The sequence below is a fragment of the Pistacia vera genome, unplaced genomic scaffold (genome assembly GCF_008641045.1).
Source record: "Pistacia vera cultivar Batoury unplaced genomic scaffold, PisVer_v2 Contig283, whole genome shotgun sequence".
Classification (NCBI taxonomy): domain Eukaryota; kingdom Viridiplantae; phylum Streptophyta; class Magnoliopsida; order Sapindales; family Anacardiaceae; genus Pistacia; species Pistacia vera.
Genome location: NW_022196094.1, coordinates 1253288 through 1270357, shown reverse-complemented (window position 1 = coordinate 1270357; position 17070 = coordinate 1253288). Strand labels below are relative to the sequence as shown.

The 17070-nt window shown below is 37.5% G+C and overlaps 1 pseudogene; it reads left to right on the top strand.

Moving 5' to 3' along the window:
* Positions 1–946: 946 nt before the first annotated feature.
* On the top strand, positions 947–1956 carry LOC116134162 (annotated as a pseudogene).
* Positions 1957–17070: the final 15114 nt, after the last annotated feature.

The following is a 17070-nucleotide window of genomic DNA, read 5'->3' as shown; positions in this document are numbered from 1 at the left end:
GCGGGCGAGTTAGGACCAACCCACCTAATTAAGTAACCCGCCGCGGCCAGGTCGGGTTGGGCCAGGCCGGCGGGTTACTTTTCCACCTCTAGTTGTGATAAAGCCAAATTATGTATATTTGGAAGAGTAAACGACTTTTTCACACCAGGTTTGCCTTAATGACACTTCCCCGCCCAATTTTATATTCCATTAATATCTAAAAAATACTTCAGTTTCTTAATCGGCGTCAATGAGTTATCAAGAGCTAGGATAAGAAGGTTTTTGTAGAGTGGAGTCAATAGATTGAATGGTTGTAACCGATTGAATATTTGTTGTTGGAATCAGTTGAAAATCAAAAGAATAAGAAATCCTAGATTTGCTATGGTTGACAACTGGCGAGAATCAGGTGTCAGAGTGAGAGGGGTTTTGTAGAGAGAAGACCGAAGGTTTAAATGGTAATCACAGAGGAAATTTTTATCGCCAGAATCGGCTTTGGGTAGTAACGAAATATTAACTTTGGGTGAAAAAGTGGTATTTTGAAACTTTTCGGGTGGGAAATGTCATTAAGGACAATCTTGGGTGGGAAATGGTTTGTTTACTCAACTTGGATCGTGGAAACTTAAAGAGAACCTCGTCGGCCGATCGTATAATGAGTGTTGTGTCTAAAAATCCCTAAAATTGAAGTAAAATTACAACTTCTACCCAATTTGGATCATTTGTTGAGTAATGTTATAGTCATTGAAAGTAGTGCATCGAATTTGTACATCGAATGACGTGACACAATCCTGACGGTCGATTTATTATAACTTAATATTATTAACGGTCAGGATTGAGTCACGTTATTCGATACACAAATTTGTTGCACTACCTTGTTGCACTACTACTCATACACAAATTTGTTGCACTACTCTTCGTTGCACTACTCTTAGTGACGGTAACATTACTCAACAAGATTGATAAATGATAACCATGCCACTGCCACCCCTACGCTCTTACTCTCACCACCCTCGCATTTTCTCAACGTCCATCTCACTCCTAAACACCCTCCGCCGATCAATGACTACCGCACCGGTCACGGAGCTCATGAGTCCATCCAACACTCGCGTGGGCTGGATTGGCACAGGCGTAATGGGCCGTTATATGTGCGGTCACTTACTCAAAGCCGCTATACAGTCACCATCTTCAACCGCACCATCGCCAAAGCTCAACCACTCCTCGACATGGGAGCTCACCTCGCTGATTCCCCCACGCCCTCGCCTCCGAATCCGACGTCGTCTCTCTCCATCGTCGGATACCCCTCCGATGTTCGCCACGTCATCCTTCACCCCGCCTCCGGCGTCCTCTCCGGCCTCCGTCCTGGCGGATTATCGTGGACATGACCACATCTGAACCTTCACTCGCCTGCGAGATATCCGTCGCGGCCTCCTCCAAAAACTGCTCCGCAATCGATGCCCCTGTCTCTGGCGGAGATCGCGGTGCCAAAAACGGGACCTTGCGATATTTGCGGGAGGGATGAATCCGTTATAACAAAGTGAATCCCCTACTTGCCGCTTGGGGAAAGTTAATTACTGGGTGGCAGTGGGAAAGGCCAATTCGCGAAGCTAGCTAATCAAATTACGATTGCTTCTACAATGTTGGGATTAGTAAGGGAATGATTTATGTCTCACAAAGCAGGGCTAAATGTATTGTTCTTAAACGCGATATCCACGACCGCCGGGTCCAAGTTGTTGGATTCGCACGGTAGTAGAATATTAAAGAGAGATTTTGAGCCGGGCTTTTATGTGAATCATTTTGTGAAAGATTTAGGGATTTGTTTAAAGGAGTGTCAAAGTATGACTTGCTTTGCCTGGGCTGGCTCTGGCGCAGCAGCTTTATTTGTCGCTCAAGGCGCATGGAGAAGGCAATTTGGGTACTCAAGCATTAATTTTGTCTCTCGAGAGGCTTAATAACGTTTTCTCTCACTGTAGCTTCTTCTGAGCCGTCGGCTTAAATTGGTAAATGTTTCTATGTATGAGCTTGTATTTTCATTATAGTATCAACATTTTACCGCTTTTTGTGTTAAATTCCTTTGGGTTTGTTACTGTTGAAATGTATTTATTTTTGCGTTGATTTATGGATGTTGAAGAAATCAGTAAACAGGAATGGAAATATTGTATGGTCTATGTCAAAGTAACGTAAGATGCTCAGTGTATCAAGCTTTTGTGTCATGTTGGTTAATGAATTGCTTCCTGGTTTTGAGGCAAAAGGATCGCATTATTATACACGGAGGTTTTGTTTATTTGTCTTGGTAACGAGTTGTTTTTGGCAATAGTTACTCTTGCACTCGTTTTTGCTGATAACAGAGATTGAAGATTGCGATGCTATTTTATATGATTCATTCTTTATTTGTAATGTCTTTGTTACAACATAAGTGGCTTTTTGATTACCATATGCTAGCAAACAGATTGGTTCGTGAAAGTTTTATGTTTTAGGATGTTTGTGAGATGGCATCAAATACAGACACGGTACTTTTAAGTATTCCTCTCGTGAGTATCATTGGCTGGCTCTAGGTGAAGAGCTTTAGTATGACTTGATCCATATCTTTACAATTCAGTGCTAGAAAATCCTATTATAAGTGACTGCATCTTGCAAGAAGTTAGTCCTCCATAATGAAGTCATTCATCTTCACAATTCAGTGCTAAAAAATCCTATATCATATGGCTGAAAGGGTGACTGCTTCTTCCAAGAAGTTTAGTCCTCCATAATGAAGTCAAGAAAGAGTGGATTTAGGGATCAATTAATAAGAAGCTTAAGGAACCTACCTTGTCAATTTGAAGTCAATTTAGACAATGTTTTATGTACTTTTCTTCCGTGTGGAATATGAATGTAGAACTTAACGTTAAAACCTGTTGACTGCCCGTGGAATTGTTTGTATTTAAGTTTTTATAGTCTTCCATTCGAACGCACTTGATAAGTCTTGTTCAACAAAGGCATCCCTCCCTTCACTCTGAAGTCTCTTTCCTTGAAGCTTCAAGAGCAGGGGTGAACGGTTCTGGGTACCCTGCATTTCTGAGAAATTGATGTTACATTAGTGTAGTTAGGTTTTAGTTTGGACTTTGGATCAACTTTAAACCCTGTACAGAAAAAAAAAAAAAAAAAAAAAAAAAAAAAAAAAAAAAAAACTATCAGGGGAAAAAGAGTGAGGAAGCTAGCCATCCATCGCCGCATGAATAGTTGAGTGACCTGATTAAGCTTAATTAAGCTATCCTTAGCCTCTTTTTTGTTTTTTGTTTTTTTTAATCAGAATGTTCGAACCAGTTTACTTATACTTTAACTAATAATTAAGATCTATTAACACTCTAAAGTTCAAAATTAGGTAAACCAAATGTGTGGTGATAGATAATCCTAAAATTTGAACTCAAAAACTAAAAAATGGAGTAAACTTTATTGACCGTTACGCTAATTCTTTGGGTTCTCAATCCTCTCTTCCAAACAATAATAGTAGAACTGTAGAAGAAAGGGCTGAAAAACGAGAACAGAGTTCCGTAAAGACCAGTTTAGCACACGGGAAAGCTCCAGTTAGAACTTAACGTTAAAACTGTTGACTGCCGCCCGTGGAATTTTTTGTATTTAAGATTTTTTATAGTCTTCCATTCGTACGCACTTGATAAGTCTTCGTCAACAAAGGCATCCCTCCCTTCACTCTGAAGTCTCTTTCCTTGAAGCTTCACGGGGCCACATCAAAGCTGTCTTTCCAAACTTTGCTTTTATTCCACGTTATATACAAAGATGTCGTGACTTCAGCCACAGAATCACATTTTATCTTGGTTTAACCCAATTATTTTCGTTGCTGAAGCTTTTTTTCTTTCATAATTATTCTGGGGTAGGGTTGACCAACCTTTTCTGGTTTGCAAAAACCGTTACATCCAAGTCAATGTTTATAGTCCGAAAGGCGAAAACACGCCATGGACGTCATTGTGAATATGTGATCACACATTCCTAAGAACAAACTGGATATTGCAGCTCCATTAACAATCTTCTGACAAAAAATATACCAAAATGTTGAAAATCACCACCTTCTCTCTCCCAATCCTTTTTTGCGCCCTTCTGTTCTCGGCCATTCAGACTCCCAACTGTATGATGAAGAACATGAAGTGCTAATGAAACTGAAGCAACACTGGAGAAATCCACCATCCATCGCCCACTGGACACCATCAAACTCCTCGCACTGCAACTGGCTTGAGATCACCTGCACTAGCAATTCAATCACCCGCCTATCACTCAACAACACAGCATCAGTGTAAACTATCCCATCCTTCATTTGTGAGCTCAAGAATTTAACACTTCTGGATCTACAATACAACAATATTCCCGGCAGCTTTCCAAAAATTCTTTACGACTGTTCTAAGCTTAGTACCTAGACCCTCTCGAACTACTTTGTTGGTCCGATCCTCAAGTATTGATAGCTTGTCTCAGCTCCGTTTCCTCAACCTAGGCGCCAATAACTTCACTGGGGACATTCCTGCAAGTGTTGGGAACTTAACGGAGCTTAAGGAGCTTCAGCTTTATCAGAACAGTTCAATGGTTCTTTCCCACCAGAAATTGGCAATCTGCACAATCTTGAAATATTAGGATTGGCATATAATACAAAATTCATGCCATCAAAGTTGCCTTCAAATTTCTTGCAATTGAGAAACCTGAAGACTTTGTGGATGACTGAAGCAAATTTGATTGGTTCAATTCCCGATCAATTGGCATATGACTGCGCTTGAGACTGTGGATTTATCAAGGAATAGTTTGACTGGAAAAATCCCCAGCAATTTGTTCAAGTTGAAACATTTGAGTGTTTATATCTTTTTAAAAACACATTATATGGTGAAATTCCTCAGTTAATTGAATCTTTAAACTTGATTGACATCGATCTCTCGTCGAACAGATTGACTGGCCATCCCAAATGATTTGGGAAGCTTGAGAAGTTGTCATGGTTGAGTTTAATGTTCAATCAATTATCCGCGAAATCCCAGAAGAATTGCAAGGATTCCAACACTGAAAGATGTTAAATTGTTTACCAACAATTTATCGGGTGCTCTGCCTCCAGACTTTGGTCGATATGCAGCACTTGAAGGTTTCGAGGTTGCTTCCAATAACCTTAGAGGCAAGCTGCCTGAATACTTATGTGCTGAGGTAAGTTGGTCGGACTAGTAGCTTTTGATAACAATCTTAGTGGAGAATTACCTGAATCTCTTGCGAATTGTAACAGTTTGTTTAAAATTAGCATTTACAACAATGGTTTTACTGGGAAAATTCCTGTGGGTTATGGACGGCATCAAATTTGTCGCATGTGCAGATAAGTGATAATAAGTTTACAGGGGAGCTTCCTGATAAAATGTCAAGGAATCTCTCTCTTCTTGAGATCAGCAACAATAGGTTCTGGTAAATTCCCGCTGGAGTGAGTTCTTGGACGAATCTGCAAAAATTTAAGGCCAGTCATAACCTTTTTAGTGGCACAGTTCCAAGAGAATTAACAGCTCTTCCTGCTATAACTACTACTCTTTGGCTCGATCATAACCAACTCTCTGGCACCCTTCCATCAGATGTGATCTCATGGAAGAGGGCTTACTACTTTAAACCTTGGTGGAAATCAGCTCTCTGGAGAAATTCCAGAGGAAATCGGGTCTCTACCTGTCCTTAATGATTTGGACTTGTCAGAAAACCAATTTTCTGGACAAATTCCAAGTCAACTTGGCTTCTTGAAGCCACCTCTCTCAACCTCTCTTCCAATCATCTCTTGGAGAATCCCAAGTGAGTTTGGAATGGTGCATATGCCAGCAGCTTCTTGAACAACCCTGGTCTGTGTACAAGGAGCTCATTGGTAAACCTAAAATCTGCAGTTCTGATTCTTCTGTACCCCAATCAAGCAAAATTTCATCCCAGAATCTTACTTCAATATTAAGTGCTGTCATAGCTTTCTTTTGTTTGCTTTGCTTTGTTCATTCTAATGTTTAGAGTTTACTTCAAGAGAAAACATGGACTGAATACAAGATTTGAGATCACCTCATTCCAAAGGTTGAATTTCGCGAGAAATGACATTCTGACAAAATTGACAGAAACTAACATGATTGGATGCGGTGGGTCTGGAAAAGTATATCGTGTTCCTGTAAATCGTTCAGCTGACTTTGTACCGTGAAAAGGATTGGGAATAACAGAAAGTTAGACCAGAAGCACGAGAAACAATTTTTGGCAGAAGTTCAAGTATTAAGTAGAATCAGACATTTGACACAGTAAAGTTGCTTTGCTGCATTTCCAATGACAATTTGAAACTTCTGGTTTACGAGTATGTGGAGAATCGTACCTGCCTGTGGCTGCATAAAGGAGTCGACCATCAATTCTCTCCGGCTCAGGCTCAGTCCATCTTTGTCCTGGACTGGCCCAAGAGGATGCAGATCGCGGTGGGGGCTGCCCAGGGACTCTGCTACATGCACCATGACTGCTCCCCACCCATTGTCCCCCGATGTGAAATCAAGCAATATCCTGTTAGATTCGGAGTTCAATGCGAAAATAGCTGATTTTGGTCTGGCTAAAACCCTGGTCAAGAAGGGAGAACTCGAAACAATGTCATCTGTAGTTGCTCCTTCGGGTACATTGCTCCAGGTGATACATCTTTCTTTTATGAAATCACCTATTTTTGGATCATCATTCATTCCCTCCTTTTCATTGAGCAAGGCTTTATCTGACTTTTGTTGTTTTAACTTGAAATGTAGAGTATGCTCATACAACGAAAGTGAAGGAGAAGACAGACATCTATAGCTTTGGAGTGATCCTTTTGGAACTGACAACAGGAAGAGAAGCTAATCATGGTGATGTACATACAGGCCTCGCCAATGGGCGTGGCGATATCTTCAAGATGACGGTCCTATAGTTGATGCTTTGGATGAGGAGATCAAGGAAGCGTGCTATTTCGATGAAAGAGTCGAGTATTCAAACTTGGGATCCTTTGTACCAGCACGCTACCTGCTAATAGGCCAAGCATGAAGTCAGTTCTGGAAATCTTAGTCAATCCCGGGTTATTTCCCCAGAGAAGAGTCTGATGGCGATTCCACTACTTGCGAATTTACGATAGGAGAGGATGTCAGAATGATGTTTAGTTTAATTAACTTGCTTCATTTCTAGTAATTAGACAGATTGGTATTGCAGGGAAACCTTTTTCAATGTCAAGAATGGAGAGCAGTGAATGACGTATCCCATAGGCTTTAATTATGTATAAAAATAAAAATGAAGCCTTCCCACTATATCATCTGATTCTGAACTGGTAAAATTGAATATTAAATGGAATCTATATGCATCGTCGAGTCGTGACGCTGGGCCTAGCTGTGTCGCGCCTGGCCACGAAGTTCAGTCGCGACTTCACCCAACCACCGTCACCTTTACAAACCATCCAGCCAGCAGCACCTCCTACCAAGTGATCACAATTACGTACCTAACAGCACCACATAAAACATAAACGAAATCAATTTTGGTAGTTCTATTATGAGAAAATCCCCTGTACAAGCCGCCATGTTAGCTATTGTTTTTACGTCTAGGGTTTTTATGGGCAAGGAGACAGTGGGGGGCAAGAAAAGAGAGAGAAAAGGAAGAAGTTTACCTAGACGTTTAGGAAATTCAAACGGCGTTAGGTTAAGAGGTGGAATTTGATTAAATTTTCTTATATAAAGGTTTTGTAATACTCCTAAAATTAACATGTGATTCTATTTTAGAAAGAGTAAAGCAATTTTTCCCACCCAGGTTTGCCTTAATGACACTTTTCACAAAAAAAAGTTTTAAAATACCACTTTCCCACTCAACATTTTATTCCGTTGATACCTAAAATATACTTCACTTTCTCAGCCGGCATTCGGTGAGTTATTAGGAGTCGGGTAGAGGGTTTTTGTAAAGTGGAGACTGGTGGCTCGAATGGTGATGACCGATTGATATCGCTATCGGAATTCATCGGATCAAGTAAAAACAAGAAACCCTACTTTGTAATGGTCGGCAATCGACGGGAAATCAGGTGCCGAAGTTAGAGTGGTTTTGTAAAGAGAAGATCGGATGTTCAAATGCTGGCGACGGAAAGAATTTTTGTTAGCAAAATTGGCCGGAATCATCTTTGGTTAGTAAACAAGTATTAACTTTGAATGGAAAGTAGTATTTTGAAACTTTTGGGTGAAAAAGTGTCAATAAGGCAAACCTTGGGTGGGCAAAATCGTTTACTCTTTTAGAAAGACCAGAAATTAAACCTTTTATTCTGTATAGTGCTCTTATATTAAACCCTATTTCTAAATAAACCTCGTTAAAATTATAAAATCATCTAAATATATAAATAACACCTATATATTCCAAATATATATTTTTAATTGGTACTTAACCAATGTCTGAAAACGAACCGGACTCGACTCTCAAAGCCTGATTTTTGGTTTTCACGGTTGGGCTGGTCCGTTTGGCAAGTCGACCGATGATGTTAGCAAAAAAATGCCCAGATTTTATATTATGTAGAAACCATTAAGCTAACCCTGCAGCAATAGTAAAACCATCAAAGTTGATAGTTTTTAACAGTTAAGTTACAAATTCATACTCAGGTTCAAAGCCTAGTAAGTAAATACGCGTTTATACACGAATTATACGGTTTACACACTTTTTAAATGACTGCGAATTATTCGCGAATTAGGAACATCCGTATAATTCGCATATATTCGCGAATTATTGCAAAAGAAAAAAACATGACTGAAACGACGTAGTTTTGGTGGGAAGAAGAAATCAATGGGTAAGGGAAGATTATTCGCGAATTAACCACCATCTCACACCTCCCCCTTCCAGCGTAGCCCTCACCAGTACAACCCCCAATGATTTTCATCCCCGCTATTGAATTTCAGGATTTCTTTCATACTTTTTCATTGTTGGTTCTGATTTCGGTGGCTGATGATTTTAGTTAAAGTGTTATTTTGGAAAGGAAGGTAGGCTGGGTGGCCACTGGGGATTCGCTGGAAGGTGGAGGCGCTGGGAAGGAAGGGGTGAGGGTCCATGAGGTGGTTGGCTTTGCGGAAGTGGGAAGGGTTGATGACGGTTGCTGCTTTGCGGCAGCTGTGTGGTGTGACTTGTGAGACAGTGAGAGTGAGTTGGTGGGTCATGGGTGCTGATGAAATAAGCATTAGGCGGTGGCGTTTTATCCAAAAAGATTAATAAATCCTTTATGAATTATTTTTATTATTGATTAATCTTATATTTCAGGTTGCATGTACAGTAATCTTTTATATAGATTTATGAGGCAAAATTTTAGTTCTTGATTTAATATAATTTAATGGATTAATGGGAAGTTAAATTGGTTGCATTTAGGGGGTGTTTGTCTAAGCTTATAGCTGGTCAAACTAGCTATAAGTTCTAAAATTAAGCTGATCTGTTTGTTTATAGCTTTTTTGAGCTTATAGTTGAGCTTATAAGCCAAAAAAAATAAGTTGGGGGGGAGATACTTTTTTTTTTTTTTTTTTCTTATAAGCACTCTGCTTATAAGTTAGTTTGACCAAATATATTACTACATTATCCTTGTTTAATTTTAAAATTCCATAATATACCCTTATTTGAATGTATCCTTTTTAGTCATTTAATAATAAAATGTACTTATAAGCCTATTTTACCAAACACGTCAACTACTTATCAATCACTTATAAGTACTTAATCAAACACGTAATTGCTTAAATTTCAAATGCTTAAGCTAAAATTAGCTTATAAGTACTTATTGCTTATAAGCTAATTTTCATAAGCTCAGACAAACACCCCCTTAATATCAAACTTATCAAGTTTTAATAGTAAAGAATCATGGCTAAATAGTGTTGAGTCTGGAGACTATAATTTGAATATCAGTTATATATTGTATATTGTGTTATTGGTTAATTGAATACTTTGCATTTGAAATGCTACATTGATTTTAACTAGGTAATCCATAAAAGTGTTAAAACTAAGATTGATATTGTCGTATTTTTAAAACGTATTATGACAATGCACCGTATTAAACCCGTATATACCCATACCGTATTTTCCCGTATCTGAATTTTTGCCGAATTTTTATAAACGTATTTTTCACCGTTTGCCGTATTATACCCGTAAAATTCCGTACCCTTTTTTTGCCGTACCCATATTTACTAACTAGGGTTCAAAGTTTCAGAGTTCAAGCATCAGCAGCAGCCAACAACATACAAAATTATACAATATCAATCATTCCACCAACCAAACCACCCTCCATCACAGCAGCAAGCAAAAACCCAACCTAGCCACAAAAATTCAGCAGCAGCTCATAGCAATGAATGGAAAAAGGCCAAACCAAACAACTGCCATCTGCCAGCAGCCATGGAACCATCATCCACCACAACATAAATAGAAAATAGACCCCAAAAACCAAAACCATTTAGAATTTTAGAAATTCAATTGACAGATTCACTATGAGAAATCACTTTTAAGAGTTTCAGAAATTCAATTGACAGATTCACTTCACAATAATGCAATATTATGTATGAAATAGAAGAAGAGAAAGATAGGATGACTCTTACAGTTTGTTACTTGGTCGTGCAGCTCGCAGATGGCAGCGGCAAGGCAGATGTGAAGGTTGAAGTTGAAGGAAGTCACAATCTGTGGCAAATCTTTAGAGCAAAAGGCAAGGAAGAAATAGATCTTTAAATGACAACGATTGAAGAGGTTGAAGTTGAAGACATGAATTAAAGGATATCACAATGGAGGAAGAGAGGAGGCGCAAATACAATCGCAAAAATGGGTTTAAAAAATTCGTTTAGGTTAGGGTTTTGTACTTTTGTTGGTGGACCAGATTTGGGTGTATAGTATTCCGGTCTAATAGCAGTTTAAAGTGGTCCAATGCTGAATTTCATTTTTTACCTTGTTTGAACTGGTAAACTCAACAAATCCGTCGGACTGGTTAACCACCCGACCGTTCTGGTTGTCATAACATTGATTTTAATATGGTATTTATCTCGTACTTTATCAAATCTCACATTTATTTTTTATTTTTTTGTACTTCATGAGCTTTTGTTTTATATTTAATCACTTATAAGACAACTAAACCATTAGAATTATTATAACTAATTAGAAAATGGAATGTGTTGAATTTTTACCATTTTTTTACTAATAAAAATTGTTTTTCATTCAACACTATATATGATTTCGGAGGAGTTTAACATATAAATATTGGAAATTGAAATTGCCGCGTGCATGAAATGTTGATCTATGATTTCAGATTATTCATTTGCTAGATTGTGTGATTTATTTTAAATTCGGTTGGTGTAATTACTTCGTTTGTGTTAATTGATGGGCCTAGTTCCCGCATATCTGAATATAGTATCAAAATTCTTAAGTCTTGATAAGGGTAGGGTAGATATTCGTTAGAATTCTTCAAGTCTTGACTGGGGCAAGCAAATGGTAGGGAGACAGGTTTTGCTCAAATCGATTCCATTATTATAAATTTGTTCAAGTCTTTTATGTTAATCTACTTTGGAGAACGACCGAACATGTGACCTAAACCTATTGCGTCAATTTTTATTTTTTTTCCTTAAAAGCTTCCAAATCCCAAATTGATTAGACTTATGTGGCACCAAAGTGCAAATGATTAAGGAGTTGATCTAGTTATAAAATGTTTATATATATTTATGATTAAAATTTGGGAACAACTGATGTGTGATATTGTTATATGTTATGATAGACCCAATCTCACAATAAAATTAACGGTAAAAAAAAAAAAAAAAAAATTAATAATAAATAATAATATACACAAAATACATTTAACTACATCCACGGCAAAGATAAGAATAATTTCATTACAAACAGAATATACAAAATTTGTAAAATTGTCAATCCCAAAACCTATACACCCAATATCTTTCACACTCTCACACACTCTATATTTTTCTCTCTAACTCAATCTTCTGTCTCTAGTGTTTGTATTGCTTGGAAATGAGTGTGTTGATTTTGCCCTCAAAATCCACCCATATTTATACTGAAAGGAAGCCATTTCATGTCAAAATTTACGGAACAAAATAGCTAAAATTTTGCTTCCAATTTGGTAGCATTAAATGTCTCCATAAGTACTCCAATTTGAAATCTTTGAACTGTGTGAATGTGAGAAAAAAGTTCATGACTTTATGAGCTATAGACCAAAACATGTGACACCAACTTTGCAATATTTAAGCCACTTTTTCTACATTATATACTTCATTCTTCTTACCAATATAAAGGCTCAAGGGAAACCCTAGTTATTATTAGGCAAGTCCATGTGTTTTTACTTTCTCTACATATTCAAGACCCTTTCATCAAAATTCTTAAAATGTCTTGACCGGGATAGGCAAATGAGACAAGGCAAATAAGCCTTCGTACGTTCTGGATGAACGAAATAAAGACAACAACAAGAACAAAATTATTAATAATAATAATATATACACAAAATACACATTTTAACTTACATCCGCGGGCAAAGATAAAGATAATTTCATTAACAAAACAAATTACAAAATTTGGTAAAATTGTCAATCCCAAAACCTAATACACCCAATATCTTTCACACTCTCACACACTATATTTTTCTCTCTAACTCAATCTTTCTGTCTCTAGTGTTTGTATTGCTTGAGAAATGAGTGTGTTGATTTGCCCTCAAAATCCACCCATATTTATACTGAAAGGAAGCCATTTCATGTCAAAATTTACAGAACAAAATAGCTAAAATTTTGCTTCCAATTTGGTAGCATTAAATGTCTCCAGTACTCCAATTTGAAATCTTTGAACATGTGTGAATGTAGAAAAAATGTTCATGACTTTTATGAGCTATAGACCAAAAACATGTGAACACACTTTGCAATATTTAAGCCACTTTTTCTACATTATATTACTTCATCTTCTTACCAATATAAAGGCTCAAGGGAAACCCTAGTTATTATTAGGCGTCCATGTGTTTTACTTTCTTACATATTCAAGACCTTTCATCAAAATTCTTAAAATTCTTGACCGGGATAGGCAAATGAGACAAGGCACAAATAAGCCTTTCGTACGTTCTGGATGAACGAAATAAAGACAACAACAAGAAAAAATTATTAATAATAATAATAATATCACAAAATACACATTTTAACTTACATCCGCGGGCAAAGATAAAAGAAATATTTCATTAACAAAACAGAATATACAAAATTTGGTAAAATTGTCAATCCCAAAACCTAATACAACCCATATCTTTCACACTCTCACACACTATATTTTTCTCTCTAACTCAATCTTTCTGTCTCTAGGTTTGTATTGCTTGAGAAATGAGTGTGTTGATTTTGCCCTCAAAATCCACCCATATTTATACTGAAAGAAGCCATTTCATGTCAAATTTACAGAACAAAATAGCATAAATTTTGCTTCCAATTTGGTAGCATTAAATGTCTCCATAAGTACTCCAATTTGAAATCTTTGAACATGTGTGAATGTGAGAAAAAATGTTCATGACTTTTATGAGCTATAGACCAAAAACATGTGAACCAACTTTGCAATATTTAAGCCACTTTTTCTACATTATATTACTTCATCTTCTTACCAATATAAAGGCTCAAGGGAAACCCTAGTTATTATTAGGCAAGTCCATGTGTTTTACTTTCTCTACATATTCATGACCCTTTCATCAAAATTCTTAAAATGTCTTGACCGGGATAGGCAAATGAGACAAGGCACAAATAAGCCTTTCGTACGTTCTGGATGCCTTTTACGGGTCTTGTCTAAAGTGTTTTTTCCAAAATTTATGATACAATTGTCTTTCAAACTTTTGTGGTAATTTTTTTCAAAAGCTTGACAGACTGTCTTTCAAACTTTTGTTTTAATATTCTTTCCACAAACCTAATATACTCTAGCTATCTCTCATAACTTTCTAGGTTAAATTATTTATAAAAGCTTCACAGACTTGTAATAGTACACATTCTAATAGAATTTCAATTTTAATTTAATCTCAAATTGTAGTACGAAGTAATATAGACTTGTAGAATGTTTAGAGTGTAAATATGCTGCTGATTTAGTAAATAAACTTTGATAATCATATAACATGAAAATGCCTTTAGAAACGGAGTAGGCCAGAACAACATTCGCAACTCTCCAAAAATGTCAAATTACGACGATTTCACAAGCAATCTTACTCTCCACCCATCTGTTCCACTGCCACGGCCATGCAGGCTCCCAACTGTATAATGAAGAACATGCAGCGCTGATGAAAATAAAGCAGCATTGGCTAAATCCACCACCCATCACTCACTGGACCACATCCAACACCAATCACTGCTCCTGGCCTGAAATCACCTGCACCAGGAATTCCATCACCCGACTATCCCTCTACAACACCAGCATCTCCCAGACAGTCCCATCCTTCATTTGTGACTTTAAAAATCTAACCCAGCTGGACCTGCATTACAACTATATTTCGGGCCTATTTCCAAGAGTTCTCTACAACTGTTTTAAGCGTCAGTGTCTAGACCTCTCTCAGAACTTCTTTGTTGGTCCCATTCCTGGTGATATTGATAGCTTGTCTCGGCTCTGGTACCTCAGCCTGGGCTCGTAATAACTTTTCATTCGAAATTCCTGCAAGCAGTGTTGGGAACTTAACGGAGCTAAGGTGAATATGCCAAATGAGTTTGAAAATGGTAAATATGCCAGTAGCTTCTTCAACAATCCTGGTCTCTGCGCATGGAGCTCATTCGTACACCTCAAAATCTGCAGTTTTCAACCGTAAAATCAAGCGAAGTTCTGGCTACTATGATTTCGCTTTGAAACTAAGTGCAGTCATTGGGTCTTTTTGTTGGTCTTGGTACTTAATTCATGTTCAGAGCTTACTGTTATAGTTTTTTTTCTGATATGGATGGCATATTTCAAGTTACGGGCTCTGTGATGAGTGGACAGTATTTGTTTGTATTTAGTTTCTGATATGGATGGCATATTTTCACTCGACATTCCTGCAAGTCTAGGCTCCAAAATTTACTACTAATTATTTATAGTTTGTATTTATTTGTTGGGCTCATTACCTTGTGCTCAGTTCTGGTTGCGTTCTCTTAAGAGTCTCATGGCTGCTGCTGTACCGATGTGAAATATGATGATCGTACGATTTAATTTTGTGATAATATTATCTGTCATGTTGTATTATATTGATCATGCGACTATTGGGCTCATTACCTTGTGCTCAGTTCTGGGCGTGCGTTCTCTTAAGAGAGTCTCATGGTGCTGCTGTACGATGTGAAATATGATGATCGTACGATTTAATTTTGTGATAAATTATCTGTCATGTTGTTTATATTGATCATGCGACTACATTTGATCCGTGATTCAATTTGAAATTTGGCTGTTATATGATCTTGACTATTTAAGTTTTCAAAATTCTTAAGTCTTGATAAGGGTAGGATATCGTAACATTCTGAAGTCTTGATAGGGGTAGGATATTCCTTAGAATTCTTAGTCCTGTCGGGGGTAAGCAAATGATTGAGAGACAGGTTTTGCTCAACCGTAGTCGATTATTATAAAATTTAGTTTAAGTCTTTCATGCTAGGTGCTCATTTTATTCTTTGTATAGCGTATTATTAAAAACATGAAAAACTCAAGAGTCAAAAGCTATATATATATTATTTGTGTGTGTTAAATTACTTCCAAGAACACTTAACATGTATCTCAAACTTTTTATACCAATCCTATCTTCTAAATATAAGAGGGTTTCTAAAATACTCCTAAAAATTAACATTTGATTAATAATTTTAGAAAACCTAAGAAACTAACCCTTTTTTTGTTTTAATATTTTGCAAGATGAAATCAGAAAATTAGAATAAATATTGACGTTTTCTATTTTAATGAAGGTTTTCATATATACACTGAAATATGGTGATCAAATTCTTACGTCTTGACAGGGTAAGAAATGGTAGGTGGACGAATTTTGCTCAAATCTTTTTCACACTCTCACAAACCGTGTTTCACACTCTCAACAAAAACCGTGTTTCACACTCTGAAGATGAACAACATGAAAAAACCTTTGCTTTCAGTCTTTTAGAGCGTCTTGCAAGGCGTCAAAGAACAAATTGACCTCATATTATTGCATCACCACTGTATTATCAATGCCAAAAACAACATACGCCCCTCAACACAAAATGTCAAAGTTCCACGATTTCACTAACACCTACTCTGCAACCTTCTCTTCCTCTTCCATGGCCATGCAAACTCCCAACTGTATAATGAAGAACATGCAGTGCTCATGAAACTAAAGCAACATTGGAAAAATCCACCACCCTCACTCACTGGACCCATCCACACCAATCACTGCTCCTGGCCTGAAATCACCTGCACTCGCAATTCCATCACCCGACTTTACCTCAACAACACCAGCATCTCCCAAACAGTCCCTCCTTCATTTGTGACCTTAAAATCTAACCCTGCTGGACCTGAATTACACGATATTCGGGAGAATTTCCAAGAGTTCTCTACAGCTGTTCTAAGCTTGAGTATCTAGACCTCTCTAAGAACTACTTTGTTGGTCCCATACCTGATGATATTGACAGCTTGTCTCAGCTCCGTCACCTCAGTCTAGGCTCCAATAACTTTTCACTCGACATTCCTGCAAGTGTTGGGAACTTAACGGAGCTTCGGTGCTTCAGCTTTATCGGAATCAGTTCAATGGTTCTTTCCCACCTGAAATTGGCAGTCTGCACAACCTTGAAATATTAGAATTGGCATATACAAAATTTGTGCCATCAAAGTTGCCTTCAAATTTCTCGCAACTGAGAACCTGAAGACTTTGTGGATGACTGAATCAAATTTGATTGGTGAAATTCTGAATCTATTGGCAATATGACTGCACTTGAGTGGCTCGATATATCACAAAATCGTTTGAGCGGGAAAATTCCCGCGGTGTTTTCATGCTGAAGAATTTAAGAATTTTATATCTTTACAGAAACTGTTGTCGGGGCAGATTCCACAGGTTGTTCAGTCATTGAACTTGACTACCATTGATCTCTCAGAGAACAATTTGACTGGGACAATACCAACTGATTTTGGGAAGCTTGAAATTTGTCAGGCTTGATTTTGATG